Genomic DNA, 16,929 nt, shown 5'->3' with positions numbered 1-16,929 from the left:
CCGTAGACACAACTTTCTTTGCCTATACAGGCCATATATTTCTTTGTGCTTTTGGGGACAAAACAGTTGGATGGAGTCTCCCCCTGGAAGACTACCTCTGATTTTGACTGGAGCAATGGCATGGCAAGGGGTGTCAACCAGATGATCACCCTCCCCATCTCTGCTATCAGCTCCATTGAGCCAACCCAGTGCCTGCATTGTGTCTGTATTCTCCCCCAACCACCAAAGTGGTGCTAGTAGCTTGGGGAATAAGACAGTTTTGCTCAGGAAATGGGAGAAAAGACCAGACACATTTCCTATTAGTTCAGTAGGTATAGTAAGTATTTTGCATACAAAGAGTCCCTGTTTCTAATTCCTGGCACCTTCAATGAAAGGGATCTGGGACAAAAAGTGTGATGGGAAAGTCCTGTCTCCTGGGAGAATCTACCTGTCAAGGTAGGTGGACGAATAGTCTCACCTGGTATAAAACAATTCCTCTCTCCCTATGTACATGCGTGTTTTGCTTTGAAGCCAAACCAGCCGTGGATTTTCTGTGGCAGAATTGGCTGGACCAATTCTGGACCAACGGTGTTTCCAGCAGTGCTGCTGCCGCCTGTTTATCTAATGTGAGCCGTCGAAGAGGGTTTTTATAGGCATTGTGCAATGGCTGCCGTCCAAAGCTCAGGGCCAGGGGAAGGCGATGCTTTCTGACAATTTGCATGCGCAACATTGATGTTTGCACACTGGCCTTGCAGATTGGTGACCAGCTGCATTTATAAATATTGACAGAAGCTTGCTTGCCTCACTATGTCCAGTGAGGCCAAGCAGATAAAAGTCCTGGGAGACTCCCCTGCTTTGCATGTTGCATAGCAGTGCGGACACAGCATGCAGCTATGCACTTTTACTCAGGTTTCGTCATTGAGGAATTCTATGCCCTGTCGTGTCTGCCCTCCCGCCACCGATGGTGGAGGCATGGCAACCCCCAAAAACAAATTTTGCCCAGTGCACACAAAAAATTGCCAGATCCGCAAAACTCCCAAGTTAACCTCTGAAATTGATCTTTAATGCGATTGCTCTTGTAAGTTTTCCATGGAAGTGTCCGTCACTCGTATCCGTTGTATGAGCTGAATCATTCAAAAGTGCAATCCTGCTCATGTTTGCTCAGAAATAAACCCCTCTGGGCATCATTAGGACTTACTCTCATGTAAGTGTGCATTGGGCTGCAATTTCTAGTTCAGGCATAGGTAAACTCGGCCCTCCAGATGTTTTGGGACTACAACTCCCATCATCCCTAGCTAACAGGTCAGGGATGATGGGAGTTGTAGGCCCAAAACATCTGGAGGGCCGAGTTTGCCTATGCCTGCTCTAGTTGCTCACTTCTCTGCCTTTTCCAAGAGAGGCTCTGGTACAGGGTCACATGATGTGGGTTGACCACTAGTGCTCTGTCATGTGACTTGAAGACCCATTTAGATGAGGTGTTTCAGTCTCGATAAACCGGTCCCAGGCTAACCCCACTAAGCAGGTGGGTGTGACTCAAGGTACATTCTGTTTGGCTGACAACCCAGCAACTCGGAGACGAAAATGTTGCGAGATATCGCTGTAGAATAGATAGAACAGGTAGTTTAGAGTTCCTTAATTGAATTGAATTGAATTGAATTAAACAAAGTTAAAGTAGTGGATAATGTTGAAGAATGCACACATTTTAGATCTTGAAGGACATAAAATTTGGCTGGCATGCATGTCTATGGTATGGTAAAGCTGAAATATATAAGAGTTCTTGAATTATGGAGTCAGGAAAAATTTGTTTAGAGTAAGGAATAAATACAAAAACCTGCTTGAAAGGAAAACATCACTCTGGCTCTCACCCGTGGAAGCAGAATCCTTGAGAATATCGCCAATCATAGCTGTCAACCTTCCCTTTTTTTGCGGGAAATTCCCTTATTCCAGCGCTGTTTCCTACTGCTCTCCCGGATTGTTAGATGTCCCGTAGACTGTCCCCGGGACAGTTGAGGCTGCTGATCCCTTATTTTTGTGGCTACTGATCCCTTATTTTCAAATCTGAAAGTTGACAGCTATGTCGCCAATGGATATGGACTTTTCACAATAAAAGATCAGATTGAAGAAGCTGGAAGGTGTTAGTTATGTGGTAACAGACTGCTTACAATATTATCAAGTCAATGGAATTTATTATTTGCCTTTTATTTGTAAGCTGCCTTGACCATATTTTATATTGAAAGAAGGGATGAAAAAAATAATAAATTTAAACGAGTGGAACTAAAAATTGACTGGTGTACTAAATAAATATTAGAGTCTTTCTCATGCTGTGATTGCCCAGGGCAGGCTTATGTTGGTTAATGTGTTATGGAAGCTCATGATAATTAAGGAAGTGATTAATTTTTTTATTATTATTGCACTATCATCGCTGGAGAAGATGATGTATCTGTCAAGGGTATGTGGACTTCACTTTTGGTACGTGGTAATGAATAGCTGGCCGCATCTCCCCCCGGGGTTGACCTTTATGTATATGGAAAAAAGCCGAGTTTTAATTAATGCATTGCCAGGCCTCCTGTCCTGCTTTGCTAAGGACAAATTAAGTCTTTAAACAGAGCTTGGGAGTTGTCTTTTATGTTGTGAGAACGCTGTACTGAGTCAGCAGCATCGTCCTAGAATAATAACCCACAAACCCCAGAGGCTCTCTGGCTTCTAGTCCACCAGGTCTTGAATACATGCAAGGCAGCAACCTTGCTGAAGCAGAAGAGGCCTGGGTCTGGTCAGCACCTGTGTAGGAAAGTGCCTGGGCGCCCTCTTTACCCTGCCCTAAGTTGCGTTGCTGTGGAACAAATGGTAGTGGAGAGCTTTTCGCTAAATGTCATGCTGGTCAAATATTTTGTTGCTCATCAGAGGAGCTATGCACCCAAATGAACATCAGGATATGTGTGTGCATGGCTTTTGCATCTTCGTTATTAATAGTTTTTATTAATTTTTATTAAGTTTTCTGTTTTACAATTTAAGATACAGTGGTACCTTGGGTTAAGTACTTAATTCGTTCTGGAGGTCGGTTTTTAACCTGAAACTGTTCTTAACCTGAAGCACCACTTTAGCTAATGGGGCCTCCTGCTGCTGCCGCGCCGCCGGAGCACGATTTCTGTTCTCATCCTGAAGCAAAGTTCTTAACCTGAAGCACTATTTCTGGGTTAGCAGAGTCTGTAACCTGAAGCGTATGTAACCTGAAGCATATGTAACCTGAGGTACCACTGTACTCATTTTACATCCTTAAGAAATCAATGGTTTCCCTTCTTCTCTTTTCATGGTTCATTTTACATATCTTATATCCCTGCATATTTTACAAAAAACTATACCAATCGGTTTTCCATTATTGCATCCATCAAAACTTATTTACACTGTTGAATTTATCTTAATGCTGCTGGCGTTTTCAGCTATACACAATTATTTTCCATATATTCAATAAATGTTTTCCAATCTTCTTTAAACATATGTTATTGTTCTCTTATTTTATACGTTAAGTCTGTGAGTTGTACATATTCTGTCAACTTAAGTTGCCATTCTTCTTTAATTGGGACCTTGCTCGTTTTCCATTTTTGGGCTAGCAAAACACGGGCCGCAGTAGTAGCATACATAAATAACCTTTTTTGACACCTGGGAATTTAGTTAATAGTTATTATACATTTTTCCAATACATGGAGAAAACCCCCAGAACCCTCAACATTCCCGCCCACTTTAATATATATATGCCATCCCTCTACTCATCAAAGCTCACAAGCACTTTTCATGCATGCATGCTTATACTAAAAGGTACCAGTCCAAATTTCCAATCTGTAAGATTTACTGACGTTTTTACTGATACTAATAGTGTTGTCATACCTAAGGGATGGGGGAGGAGTTCAGTTCACTTTACATTTAAAGCTGAATCCATCAGATTTGCACTTTTGAATGGAATATGTGACTCAAAACACAGCTACCCTCCAACATTTGCACATTTCTGATCATTTTGATGCAGTCCCCCAGCCAACATTTGCAAAACAATGCCTGTGTTGGGGAGGGTGTGTGTAAAAAATGAAGATATTAGTGAAAATAGCATACCAAAATCCATTATACGTGGGAAATTTGATTGCATGCACTTTGTGTACAAATGTGTACACTTCATATAAAAATGTGTTAGTTAGGAGGCATTTGCTGATCAATTTCCATGAGGATTTTTTTTTAAAAAACACCATTATGCAATTTGCAGCAAAATGTGGAGAACTGGAAACTTCCATCCCATAGCATACCTGTGAAAAGTCTTGCTGGGGGTTGGCTCCTCCCTTGGATGGATTTTGCTGGCTACCTTGAGGAACAGGATGTGTGGACTGGATGCAGCTTTGATCTACTCTATCTGGAGTGTTCATATTTCCTCCTTTTGATGTCGTTCATCAACGAAATACGCGATTCCAAGCTTGCGGCCAAAACAATACTGATAAAGAAAACAAGAAGAGCAGATAAAGGGCTTGGCAGTTGGCAGCCTAATTCTTAGGAACACCCTTAGATGCTGTTGTAATAGGCAGGCACGTGGGGGTGGCTGTCTTGTGGCCAAAGCCAGGAAGCGCAAGAATAGAAGTGGTTTGAGGCACTTGGGCCTTGCGGGTTGGAAAGGGCGATCGAAGAGGAACTGAAACCGAGATCTTGCAGCGCTGTGCACCTTTCCTCAGGAGCAAGTCCTGCTGAACTTGGGGGGACCGAATTCCGAATAAACAGACAGAAATGTTGAGCTGTCGGATTTCACAAGCCGGAATGAATGCGTGGGGAGGAAGTGAAACTGACTGTGATTACAGACAACTCTGGCGACGTGGAAGAAAGGAGAAGGCTGGGTTGTCCTCGTTGACCCTCTGATCTCAATCTTCCGTTGCTGTGGTTGCCTGCCCCAGCCTCCCTCTCTTTTTATTTAAGAGCACAAACCATTCAGATCTAGGGCAGCACCCAGTTTCTCACAGGAAGCCCTGGTGCAGGTGATAACCCTACCCTACTTGTTGTTGTTGTTTAGTCATTCAGTCGTGTCCGACTCTTCGTGACCCCATGGACCAGAGCACGCCAGGCACTCCTGTCTTCCACTGCCACCCGCAGTTTGGTCAGATTCATGTTTGTAGCTTCGAGAACACTGTCTAACCATCTCGTCCTCTGTCGTCCCCTTCTCCTTGTGCCCTCCATCTTTCCCAACATCAGGGTCTTTTCCAGTGAGTCTTCTCTTCTTATGAGGTGGCCAAAGTATTGGAGCCTTGGCTTCACGATCTGTCCTTCCAGTGAGCACTCAGGGCTGATTTCCTTAAGAATGGATGTGTTTGATCTTCTTGCAGTCCATGGGACTCTCAAGAGTCTCCTCCAGCACCATAATTCAAAAGCGTCAATTCTTCGGCGATCAGCCTTCTTTATGGTCCAGCTCTCACTTTGCCTCCCAAAGACTAGTATTCGGAGAGAACACTGCCTCAGAACATGGAGAGTAGCTTTTTGGCTATCATCACCATCGGTTTGTTTAGCATGAGCATTTTTTCCCCATCCCACTCTTCAGCCTCAGGAAGGGGCTCCCGAAGTAGCCGACAACTATCGGAAAGTCAAGACCTTGCCCTCGGACTCGCAGTCTGAGGGACAAGCTCAGGTGTGACTTTTTAGGCACAGAGATATTGTGGTGAGAACCAGAAATGGTAAAATTCTGGAGAGGAGCCGAAAATTGCTGTTTTTCAGCAGAGACAGTGGTGAGGTCCTGCGGGGTCAGCTCCCCTCCCCCAACCTGGTGGAATGGCTGCCACGGGTAACAGTTGAAGGAGGAGCACCATGCAACACGTCTGTGCCACTGATAGGCATGTTCTCTGCATTTATCTAATCCCGTTGAAATCTAGTGATGCTGCCTGGAAGTGCGGTCAAAGATAGCTCAGCTATCAGTAGCAGCAGGACTTGTGGGGAACTTGTGGTCTTTCAGACGTTGGCAGACTCCACCTCACATTAGCTCACAGCCCACAGGGTGTCCAGTCGCCAGGGATGCTGGAGTTGTAGTCCAGCCATATCTTGAGGACAATGAGTTCCACCATCCGTGGGTTACAGAATCTGTGTCTGAAGCACTTTTTTGAGTAACCAAGCTGGGTCTGAGCTGCGAAAACATGCTCTCACAGACGTGGAATGCATGAAATGCCGTACTGAAGGGGAAATGCAAAATCTCAAAGCTTGCATAGCTTTGCATAAGCATTTCCCAAACTTGGGTGTTTTTCGACTACCGTTCTCATCATCTCTGACCACTGGTCCTGCTAGCTAGGGATGATGGGAGTTGTAGTCCCAAAATAGCTGGAGACCCAAGTTTGGGAAACACTGGTTTAGATGAACTGGGAGTTTTGCCTGCTTAGAAATATTCCTATTAACTACACAGAAAAAAACAAATAGCCATCTCTGTTGATTCTAGAATTTAATGTTTGGGTGCCTCATGTCTCTCTCTCTCTCTCTCTCTCTGTCTGGTGTTCTTCCTACTTCTGGAGTTAGAATTCCACCCTTTGCTACCTCATTGAAAAAACAATACCACGTTTTTGCATTTGCAGAGCTGCGCCCTAGTGAAATGGGGAAACTTGAGAGGGGAGGGAGGAAGTGAAAGTACCAGTGCATATACCACAGGCTGCTCCTTAAATCTACTTGCCTGTGTCTGCAGCTCATTTTACCACCGCCACCCATGTTGCCCTTTCCTGTGGGAGTGAGGAGTAGAAAGTTGGCATCCGTACCACCTTCTCCCATAGTTGGAGAAAGGTGATGGCAGTCTCTGAGATTCAGAGAGAGGTAGGGTGACTTCACATAGCTGCAATTCCCAGGAAAGAAGAATTGACTGTAAAACAACTCTGAGAAATGTATCTCTATGAAGCGAGCAGGGATCTCCTATCAACTCTCAGCACCCTTGACAGACTACAGTTCCCAGGATCCTTTGGGGGAGGTGGAGTGGTATGGTACTGCTTTAAATGTCTAGTGCAGATGGGGCCTATATCTGGTCTTTATTGAGCATTCCTCCTTATATGTTTATAGGATGGTTATATGATGAGTGCATTCATCCTGATTTACTTATAGGGTGTTTACTTGCCTTCCCCTTAGCCATTTGTTCTTTATACAGTAATAGTTCATGAGTGGTAGCTTCATTCAGCTTTCTTAGTTGCTCTGTGATGCTTCTCTAAATGTTACTGCACCCCTTGCACTAATTTCACAATGAAAGTTGGACAACTGTCCCAAACAGTTCCGGTAAGGTTACCAGGCGTCCCTGTTTCCTGGGGACAGTCGCCAGATTTACAAATCAGTCCCCGGACAAAATCCATCCATTCCAACTGAAGTTGAAAAGTGTCCCCGGATTCATTAAAAAAAATCTGGTAACCTTAGGTTACTGGATTTTGGCAGGAAGTTATGGGATACGCAGATTGGAAATGAAGCAGTTTTGACCAAGGTAAACAGTACTGAAAGCGGGATTGTGTATGACTGCCCCATCAGCATCACAAGCACAAATCATTGTGAATGTGCAATAGAAAGGTTGCTTGGCAAAGGTAAAGGTAAAGGGACCCCTGACAATTAAGTCCATCGCAAACAACTCTGGGGTTGTGGCGCTCATCTCACTTTACAGGCCAAGGGAGCCGTTGTTGGTCCGCTTCCGCAGAGAGTTTTTCCGGGTCACGCGGCCAGCATGACTAAGCTGCTTCTGGGAAAACCAGAGCAGCGCACAGAAACACCATTTACCTTCCCGCCAGAGCAGTACCTGTTTATCTACTTGCATTTTGACGTGCTTTTGAACTGCTAGGTTGGCAGGAACAGGAACCGAGCAATTGGAGCTCACCCCTTTGTGGGGATTCGAACCACCAACCTTTCGATCAGCAAGCCCAAGCAGCACAGTGGTTTAACCCACAGCGCCACCCAAATCCCTAGGTTGCTTGGAGGACCCCCTAAAATTCTGGTATAGGCTTGAATCCCTCCTGCAAAAATTCTCTTCCATGCCACCCCTATCTCCAAGTGGTACAAGATTCCAGGGGTAACACATGTGGTTTAATTAACTCAATTAACACTTAAATTCCTAGGATTTAGAGGTGTCCAATACACAACTGGAGAAGTTTGCCTCTGTTAATCAACTCTTCACACATGCTAATTCCAGGGGATTAACAGTTAATACACATTTTAAATACACATGAGCCTAGCTACCCAAGGAAATTACAGCCAGATCTTAATTGAATTCTAGCACCTATAAATCTGTAACAATACTAACCGTTTGGAGGCAGCCCTTCTTCTATAGGGGTCAGTCAGGCATGGGTGGTGCAGCTCAGCCATTTCCTTGTTCCAAAGCACATGTCCCCAAGGAGCTTCCCCACTGCCAACATGCATTTGGAATCCCATAAGCTACGGTTTTCCCAGTAGTGATGTATGGAAGTGAGAGCTGGGACCATAAAGAAGGCTGATCACCGAAGAATTGATGCTTTTGAATTATGGTGCTGGAGGAGACTCTTGAGAGTCCCATGGACTGCAAGAAGATCAAACCTATCCATTCTGAAGGAAATCAACCCTGAGTGCTCACTGGAAGGACAGATCCTGAAGCGGAGGCTCCAGTACTTTGGCCACCTCATGAGAAGAGAAGACTCCCTGGAAAAGACCCTGATGTTGGGAAAGATGGAGGGCACAAGGAGAAGGGGACAACAGAGGACAAGATGGTTGGACAGTGTCTTCGAAGCTGCAAACATGAGTCTGACCAAACTGCGGGAGGGAGTGGAAGACAGAAGTGCCTGGCATGCTCTGGTCCATGGGGTCACAAAGAGTCGGACAAGACTAAATGACTAAACAACAATGTTGGGGGAAACTACTTCAGGGGGAGGGTGGCAGGGAAAGAGGTTATTTATGGCAAGGAAATGTGCCTCTTCCTCCTCCCCCACCATGGCTGGATTTAGGTTTGATGAGGCCTAAGCTACTGTACTGAATGCCATGTTTGTATGGGCCGCAAGATGGCCCATACAAAATGGATGCTGTTAATAAACTAATAATGAACTGTGTTGATCAAAGAGCTACTGGAATGTGCATGCTCTGTCCAAGTGAATGGCGCATGCAAGGCAGCGTAAAGACTGGCTATGCAATGCTAGTCTCAAACAATGAGAGTTGTAACACGCCACAAGGTACAGAACACCAGGTTCGAACAATGAGAGTTGTGATTTGCCAAGAACATGCTAAGGACAAAGGACTGCCAAGAACATGCCAAAGACAGTCAGAATTTCTAGGATTCAGATGAACACCCAAAAGGACTATATAAGATGAGACTTTTCAGATAGGTCTGTGTGCCGGACATACGACAGCGCGGCCATCTGCCACCCATAACTCTTACTGGAAACTGATCAATTCCAGTGAAGAGTGGTGAGTATGGATGAGTGTGTGGTTGTGTGCGTAACTAAGTGCATGTTCCCTGTCTTGGTATATGTTTTGTTTGTTAATAATAAATTATGTTGTAGAGAAATTCCAATATATATTGGTTGTCTGTGCCTACTTGCGCTTTCCCTGGGGCATGTTGAGTCTCATTTATGCTAAACACCTAAACAGATTAAAAGGACCTATATTTTATTTTATTGATATTTTATTGATAACATATTTGGTACCACGAGTGGGGTACCAAAGATAATGGGGCCCTATATATGTCCAGCTGTCCTTTGTCAACAACAATTTGTCACTGATTTTTGTGTTGAATATATGCTATATGGTAATTTATGGACCTAATAGGTATCTAAAGCCATTTGCACCTGTTGCCGTGCAATCAGTCCATGCAGAATGTAGGCACCCTATATATAGAAATGAGCAAACTGGTGATATTTTAGGGAGCAGGCTAGCAGGTGGGGCCCTTTACTTACATCATAGGAGCCTACACAACACAAAACACTGTTGCTGGATGTAGGTTTTATTTTATTTGTTTTTTTATCTTATATTTTGGAAATATACATCCAGTTCCCCGCCCCTATAGCTTTCTTTAGCTTATACGTAAACCTGGCACTGCCCTCCACCTGTGCTGGACACTGGTAGCACCAATTCACTTCGGCCTTTTCTGCCAGAAGTTGCTTTTTCCCATCCAAATGGCCATTGGGCACAAGTTATTTTCTTTTTGTTTGTTTATAATTTTCATTAAATTTTCTGTTTTACAGTTTAAAATACAGTTGTACCTTGAAAGTTGAATGGAATCTGTTCTGGACGTCCGTTCACCTTCCAAAACGCTTGGAAACCAAAGTGTGTTTTTCTGATTGGCTGTAGGAAGCACCTGCAGCCAATTGGAAGCCATGGAAGCCCCATTGGAAGTTTGGCTTCCAAAAATAGTTCACAAACCGGAACAGTCACTTCTGGGTTTGTGGTGTTCGAAAGCCAAAACGTTCGAGAACTAAGCTGTTTGAAAACTAAGGTATGGCCGTACTCATTTTTACATCCTTAAGATATTGAGGACTTCCCTTCTTCTCTTTCCATGGTTCAATTTACATATCATAAATCCCTGCCTATTTTACAAAAGCTATACCATTCAGTATTCCACTATTGCATCCATCAAAACTCATTTACACTGTTGAATTTATCTTAATGCTGCCGACGTTTTCAGCTGTACACAGGTTTGTGGCACAAGTTATTTTCTTATTATTCCTTATGAGTTGCTTCCCACAAAGCACCCTGAAGTGAATTACAACTCAATAAAAACATGCACAGAACATTTGCACATTAAAAAACAACAACAATTACACCTCTAAAGACAATATAAAACACCACACCATGTAATTTGCATGCAGTACTGGTGCCAGATGTGTCCACCGAGAAGGCTTGCTGAAAGAGAAATGTTTTCATCAGCTGCCAAAAATAGAGACTGCACCTGTTTGATATCCAGTGGGAGGGAGTTCCAAAGGGTAGACTCTGCCACACAAAAGGCATGATTCCAGCATTGTGCAGAACAGATCTCCTGACAGAATGCTCTCTGCAGGATGCCTTCTGCAGAACATAGTCATGGACTGGGTATATAGGGGATGAAAATATATTTTAGGTATGCTGGTCCCAAGCTGTATAGGGCTTTGTGCAGCAGTACCTGCACATTGAGGGACATGGGTGGTGCTGTGGGTTAAACCACAGAGCCTAGGGCTTGCCGATCAGAAGGTTGGCGGTTCGAATCCCCGCGACGGGGTGAGCTCCCATAGCTCGGTCCCTGCTCCTGCCAACCTAGCAGTTCGAAAGCACGCAGTGCAAGTAGATAAATAGGTACCGCTCTGGCGGGAAGGTAAATGGCGTTTTTGTGCATGCTCTGGTTCGCCAGAAGCGGCTTAGTCATGCTGGCCACATGACCTGGAAGCTGTACGCCAGCTCCCTGGGCCAATAAAGCAAGATGAGCGCCGCAACCGCAGAGGTGTCCGCAACTGGACCTAACAGTCAGGGGTCCCTTTACCTTTATGTGCACATTGAACTTGGTAATGTTAGATATGTGGACATGTAAAGTCTGGGCCTGCGAGTCATTTCGGCTATGCCATGTCTGGCATGGTACAGTCCTCTCACAGGATCATATCCCTCAGGCTGCACAGGGGAGACAGTCTATGTGAAAACAGCAAGGCATAGTCCAAGCCATGCGTAGGCAAACTAAGGCCCCGGGGCCGAATCTGGCCCAATCGCCTTCTAAATCCGGCCCACGGACGCTGCAGGAATCCGCGTGTTCTTACATGAGTAGAACGCGTGCTTTTATTTAAAATGCATCTCTGGGTTATTTGTGGGGCATAGGAATTTGTTCATATTTTCCCCCCAGATATAGTCTGGCCCCCCCACAAGGTCTGAAGGACAGTGGACCGGCCTCCTGCTGAAAAAGTTACCTCTGGCCAAGCATTCCCACCAAAGAAGAATGGATAAGCAAATTAATGGACTATGCAGAACTGGCAAAATTAACAGCAAAATCAAAAGAATCTAATGATGAGTGTTTTATGGAAGAATGGATGCCTTTTTTGGACTACAGTGGTACCTCGGGTTACAGACGCTTCAGGTTACAGACACTTCAGGTTACAGACTCTGCTAACCCAGAAATAGTACCTCGGGTTCAGAACTTTGGTTCAGGATGAGAACAGGAAATCGTGCAGCAGCAGCAGCGGGAGGCCTGATTAGCTAAAGTGGTGCCTCAAGGTTAAGAACAGTTTCAGGTTAAGAACGGACCTCCAGAACGAATTAATTTTTAACCCGAGGTACTTGTAGAAATATTATAGTATGATGAACTTGAGAGCAGGATTTGAGCTATGGGCAACAGAATTAAGTAGATAATAGTATTCTGGTTTTGATTGATTTATTATTATTATTTTTTATTTACTGAATTTATATACCGCCCTATACCTAGTGGTCTCAGGGCAGTTCACAGAACAAGATCAACATAGGGTATAGTTTGAGTTCCTCACTTGAAGTTTTATAAATCATTTAATGTGTCAACACAAATAGAAGCTATTAATATTGCATTTGTGTATAAGGGATTATTTTTATGACCGGAATGTAATGGAAATTAATAAGATTTTGGAACGCAGAAATGAAGCAAATCATCAAGCCATCAATTCTAGCATGTGAAAAGGCCACCTTATCTAAATTATATAATTTGGTATTTGAACTATTGGTGTTAATAATTGTATTATAAATTGGTATTGTTATAATGAGGCTATTATTGGATTGTAATTGAAAACTAATAAAAAATATTATTAAAAAACCCAGAACAAGATCAACATAAAATCCACAATATATAAAATCAAAATATTTAACATAGAAGGTAGGGTGCAACAGAAGGGGAAGAACAACAACCCCTTGGAAAAAGGAGTGGGAAGTTGATAAAATAAGAGAAAGAGAGAGAGAGAAAATAGCAATGCTGAGTCCAAGAAATCCTCATCTAAATGGGCTATCATTTTTGTCCAGTTTGAATGCCAGAGGCATGCTGATCCTGGCTTGTTATCAACTAAATCCTCCTCAGAGCTGACTCCCTGAAATTTGTTGTTGTTTAGTCGTGTCCTCCTCTTTGTGACCCCATGGACCAGAGCACGCCAGGCACTCCTGTCTTCCACTGCCTCCCGCAGTTTGATGAAACTCATGCTGGTAGCTTCGAGAACACTGTCCAACCATCTCGTCCTCTGTCGTCCCCTTCTCCTTGTGTCCTCCATCTTTCCCAACATCAGGGTCTTTTCCAGGGAGTCTTCTCTTCTCATGAGGTGGCCAAAGTATTGGAGCCTCAGCTTCAGGATCTGTCCTTCCAGTGAGCACTCAGGGCTGATTTCCTTCAGAATGGAGAGGTTTGATCTTCTTGCAGTCCATGGGACTCTCAAGAGTCTCCTCCAGCACCATAATTCAAAAGCATCAATTCTCTGGCGATCAGCTTTCTTTATGGTCCAGCTCTCACTTCCATACATCACTCCTGGGAAAACCATAGCTTCAACAACATGGACCTTTGTCGGCAAGGTGATGTCTCTGCTTTTTAAGATGCTTTCTAGGTTTGTCACTGCTTTTCTCCCAAGAAGCAGGCGTCTTTTAATTTCGTGCCTGCTGTCACCATCTGCAGTGATCATGGAGCCCAAGAAAGTAAAATCTCTCACTGCCTCCATTTCTTCCCCTTCTATGGGAGGTAATGGGACCGGTGGCCATGATCTTAGCTTTTTTGATGTTGAGCTTCAGACCATATTTTGCGCTCTCCTCTTTCACTCTCGTTAAAAGGTTCTTTAATTCCTCCTTACTTTCTGCCATCAAGGTTGTGTCATCTGCATATCTGAGGTTGTTAACAGGCCTTTTTTAAGCCATGCCCATTAATATCAATGGGTCTCCTCTAAGTAACATTGCACACAACCCTCTGACATGGCACCAGCCGTGGCTGGTGCCCTTTGAGATTGGTAGGGCAGGAAGCAGAGGGCCAACTTTAGGTGGAGCCAGAGCCAATGGCAGGCCTCCGGGCTCCTTCTTCTCTGTCGATCCCTTGTAGAAGAGTAAGATTGTCTTCCATAAACACAGTTTTAACAAGGAGTCCGTAAGTGACCGTGTAAGCCAATTCTCGATCCACACGTCCTTCCGCAGTGGGGACATAGGCTTCCAGGCAGGAGCTGATCACGGTGTGTGAGCCACGCATGCCTTCCTCTTAGCACGTTTCTCCCTTTCTCCCTTTCGTCCTGAGTTTGAGTGTCTTCAAAGCCCATGACGCCTTTGGTAAAGGCTGTTCTCCAATTGGAGTGCTTGCAGGCAAGTGTTTCCCAGTTGTTGGTGTTTATACTACATTTTTAAAAAAATGCCTTAAGACAGTTTTAAAACTCTTTCGTTGACCACCATCATTATGCTTTCCATTTTTAAGTTCGGAATAGAGTAGTTGCTTTGGAAGATGATAATCAGGCATCCGCACAACAAGACCAGTCCAATGAAGCTGATGTTGAAGAATCATTGCTTCAACACTGGTGATCTTTGCTTCTTTCAGTACACTAGTATTAGTTCACCTGCCTTCCCAAGTGATGTGTAAAAATTTTCGGAGACACCATTGATGGAATTTTTTGAGGAGTTGGAGATGGCGTTTATAAGTGGTCCATGTTTCACAAGCATACAGTAAGGTTGGTAGTACAATAGCTTTGTAAACAAGCATTTTGGTTTCCCTGTGAATGTCCCGGTCCTCAAACACTCTGCACTTCAGTCGGGAGAAAGCCGCAATCGCAGAGCTCAGGCGATGCTGGATTTCGGCATCAGTGTTGGCCCTTGTGGAAAGATAATTGCCCAGGTAGGAGAAGTGATCGACATTTTCCAACGTTACACCATTGAGTTGGATTTGTGGCGCTGCAGAGGCGTTATTTTCTACTTGTTGGTGCAGCACTTTGGTTTTAGGGATGTTTGAGGTTGGTGGGGTTGTGCCCTGCTTGCCCTATCAGACCATCCTCCACAGAGTGGTACAGTCCTTACATTGACCTGTGTCCTCCCAGGATGAGCACAGGGGAATGGATGGTTTGAGATGAACCAAAGTATACCAAGGATCTGTGGAGTTCGGTGTGCTGGGCTTCTTAAATCCTCCCATTTCTACTCAGTTTCAAGGAGCTATATGCGAAGTCTGGTCCTTTGGGCTGATTAATTACAGGCACACCTCGGCTGCCTGGCAGGGGTGGGATGGCAATTAGAGGTGGAGAACTCTGCCAGCCTGCTGGCCTTGTGGGATTGTGTATTATTTTCCCCAAAGACTTGCCACCTCGTGGCAAATTCCAGAAGGGCAAGCAACTGGCTTGCAGCGTTTCATCAGCCATTAACCCCTTAGAAAGGTGCTAGTGTCTGTCAAGAGCAGAGCCCAATATATGCAAACGGTACAGGAAGATGTAGAAAGTGGTTGTTTCCCCCCCAAAATAAAAAAATAACAACTAAACTCTATGGGCTAATATATTTCGACGATATTTACTTAAAAAGAAGAAGTGATAACCTTCCATGTGGTATGACAGCACTCTTTTTAGAATAAAGTTTTGTTTTTCAGATAATAATTTTTATTAGTTTTCAATTACAATAATCCAATAATAGCCTTATTATAACAATGCAAATTATAATACAGTTACTAATACCAATCATTCTGATGCCAAATTATATAATTTAGGTGGCCCCTCGCATGCTAGAATTGATGGTTTGAAGATTTACTTTATTTCTGCGTTCCAAAATCTTATTAGTTTCAATTACACGCCAGTCAAAATAACAACCCCTTATAAAACAACTGTAATTTTAACGACCTCCATTTGTATTGACACATTAAATGATTTATAAACCTCCAGGTGAAGCATTCAAACTACCGTATTTTTTGCTCTATAAGACGCACCAGACCATGAGACGCACCTGGTTTTTGGAGGAGGAAAACAAGAAAAAAAATATTCTGAATCCCAGAAGCCAGAACAGCAAGAGGGATTGCTGTGCAGCGAAAGCAGCGATCCCTCTTGCTGTTCTGGCTTCTGGGATAGCTGCGCAGCCTGCATTCACTCCATAAGACGCACACACATTTCCCCTTACTTTTTAGGAGGGAAAAAGTGAGTCTTATAGAGCAAAAAATACGGGTATATCCAGATACCATGATGGCAAAATAAAGTTTTGTTGAGACATTTATAATACATTACAATAGAAAAATCAACTAACCTAAACAAGAACATAAAAAAGAAAGAGATGAGAGTGCAATGTCCTCTTTCACAGGTTTATCTTAACTTGTCCCATACAGAGAATGCTCCCTTATATAATGGGTCAAGGGAAAAGTTCTTAGGACAATTGCCGCTGCCTCTTTAAAACAGGGATCGTGAGATTGTGGCCCTCCATACTGCAACTCACCTCACAGAGTGTTTGTTGTGGGGGAAGAAGGGAAAGGAGAATGTTAGCCGCTTTGAGACTCCTTCGGATAGTGATAAAGCAGGAGATCAAATCCAAACTCTTCTTCTCCTTCTTCAACTCCCATCAGCTGCCGCTAGCATGGCTAGTTGCCAGGGATCATGGGAGTTGTATTCCGGCTAACGTCTGAAGACCCACAGGTTCCCCAATCCTGATTTAAAATGACAATCTCTTCCGATCAAGAATTCCAATTTTATTTTTAGGAGATTTTGGCCTTTTTGTGGCTGTTAAGGTAATAAATCAGTGGCAATTCACCTCTAACATTAGATTAGTGATGGCGAACCTGTGGCTACCCAAACATTGCACATAATAACTGAATGCTATGATGGGATTTGGAGGACCATAACTTCCCTGTCCCTGCCTTATCTTCCCCCACCCGGCAACTATTGGGAAAGAAATTCTTGGGGGGGAGATTTCCACATGTTAAGGATGCTAGTTAGCAGAAAGCTCTGTTTGCTTATCTTTTTTGGTTATGAGTTTGATTACCACTCTCCATCATAAAATTCTTGTTTCCGCTCCTCATCAATTGATGTGACTTGTTGGGCTGCAAGATTCAGCTGGACTCTATCTGGGTTT

The sequence above is a fragment of the Podarcis tiliguerta genome (genome assembly GCF_965153285.1).
Source record: "Podarcis tiliguerta genome assembly, chromosome: 14".
NCBI classification, from domain to species: domain Eukaryota; kingdom Metazoa; phylum Chordata; class Lepidosauria; order Squamata; family Lacertidae; genus Podarcis; species Podarcis tiliguerta.
Note: the sequence above shows the minus strand (reverse complement) of the source record.